Here is a 2,197-nt window from a genome sequence, read left to right on the forward strand (position 1 = left end):
GACACCGAGGCCAGCCCGATAGCGGGCTGGATGTATAGCCACCCGAAGAGGCATCCGGCAGGTGTTCCCGATTTGGGACGGGACGTCTCTCTACCCGCACGGGGGGAGAGAGCCGCCTGAGCCGCTGGAGCGGCTTTCGGAGCAGGTGCTTGCGAGATGCGCTGCTTGAGGGGCGCTCTCGCTTCTACAAGGCACAAAAGCTCCAGAAGAAGGCGGTAGGAACATTTACCGGGCGTTCCGCTATCCCCACGCCACGCCGAAGCCAGTCCCGCTAGTGCCTGAGCTGCGGGCTGGATGTTCAGCCATCCGAAGAGGCATCCGGCCGGTGGCTTCCGACTTGTCGGAGGGGACGTCTCTCCACCCGCTACGTGAGGGGCAGTCTCGCTGGAGGGTTCAGGCATACCCTCCACAGTGCCTAGGCACTGCCCATCACTTCCTTAGTGTGGTTAGCTTTGGGGTGACCAGTGGCTGGGCTGGTCATGAAGAGGGGTCACTGGCTGAACAATATCGGGAGTATGCTTGAGGTACAGGATCAGGAAGAGCTGCTGGGTGTGGCCGCTATGTGGCTCCACCACTAGCGAGATGGCTTTTCAGTCTCAACTGATGGCCAGCTTATTACCTGTCTTTTCCAAAAAACCTCTCCAAGACAGGTAGCCATGAGGCGTTGGTTTTATCACGCCTCCCCTAAATTGCATTTACTCAAAGTGCCCGCCATTATTGGGGGATACATTGAGCAGCGCATTTAACCTAAATATTTTAAAAATGCATTTGGTACCCTGACGTCGGCTATCATGTCCACCTGCTCATTCCAGAAGGGCAGGGTAGTATGGCAAAACACCTGACCCTACTGTTCAACGGTATACCTCATAACTTCTGAAATGAACTCACAAACCTGCCCTCAATCTATGAAATTAACAGGACTATGAGAACGCCGACCTCACAAGCACAGATCCTGCTACCTGGCACTTACCAAACCAGTCCTAAAAAACTGGACGAAGTGTTCAAACTATTCGGCACAAGAGGGCAGAGTCTGGAATGAGCACCACACTAAACCAGACAGCAGTACCTCTACGTGTCCACCAGGGGCGTCTACCTCATGGTACTGGTGAAAGCTCGGGGCCTGCATGCCAAACCCGTAGCATTTTAGGCCACGGCCCAGAGCAGGCCCCAGGGGAAAATGCGCCACCCCCCAACAAACATCGTCCCTACAAGAACAAGGAACCAGAAACCGAAGAAAACAACAATGAAGACAGATAAGTATGGTTCCTACCATCACATAAAGGTTAAGGGTTGTACTAACAAGGGGTGGATGAATCACGCCTGGTTAGGAAGCTATCACTCTTGGTAGTTATATACCAATAAATAAATAAATAAATAAATAAATAAATACAAGGGGAATAGAATTAATATCTTGCCACCAATTCAGCAAGCACCCCAAGTGGTCTACCCTCCCACGATGGTGAATGTCGCACCATCGTTGATAAACCACTTGAGTATTTCACCAGGTATACCCATTCATGGGATTTGTAACTACTACCATGGATCCAAGGATACTTTATGGTAGACATCGACCTTGAAGATGCACACTATTCAGTACCTTCTCATATAAGTTTCGGATATACCGCAATTACCCGGATGGAGTAACCATGATGAGCGTTGCGGCATTTAAGTCAAAGTTATCCAGAATCAACTAGCCCTGACACTTAGAAACATTCCGTCATGGCATGTCTATATATTAACGACAAACTATCCTTGGATACAGCTTTAGCTGCATCGCTTCTCGGCCTTTTGGCTAAGATCAAGTGTAGTATCTGTTCTTATCAGTTTAATAATCTGATACGTCCCTTATCTAGGGACCATATATTAAATTGAATTTTGGAACAGGGAGATGGAATAGGGGCTTGCTCCATCCACTCCACGCATCGACCCAGTATTGCAGTGCCTCTGGGAACGGTGCACAAAATATATATCCAGATATTTACGTTGACCATCCACAACGTTGTTATCTGGTATTCATTAAGACTATCAGTCATGGTGCATTAACCACCAATCAACTACGTGGCAAAGTAATTGGGATATAGCAGCATTACCAGCTACTGAACTTTGTACCTTTCCTATGAGCTGAGATACTAGTGTTCAAAACTATCTCCATACCTGTAATATGGGGGCAAATGGATTAATCTGTAGTGTTATCATG

The 2,197-nt window shown here is 48.4% G+C and overlaps 1 non-coding gene across 1 annotated transcript; it reads left to right on the forward strand.

The window, feature by feature from the left end:
- Positions 1 to 1,772: 1,772 nt before the first annotated feature.
- LOC116974781 lies at positions 1,773 to 1,964 on the forward strand. Its single transcript, XR_004412438.1, has one exon. It is a non-coding gene; the product is annotated as a U2 spliceosomal RNA (small nuclear RNA).
- The last annotated feature ends 233 nt before the right edge of the window (positions 1,965 to 2,197 follow it).

This window comes from Amblyraja radiata, chromosome 6 (genome assembly GCF_010909765.2).
Source record: "Amblyraja radiata isolate CabotCenter1 chromosome 6, sAmbRad1.1.pri, whole genome shotgun sequence".
NCBI lineage: Eukaryota > Metazoa > Chordata > Chondrichthyes > Rajiformes > Rajidae > Amblyraja > Amblyraja radiata.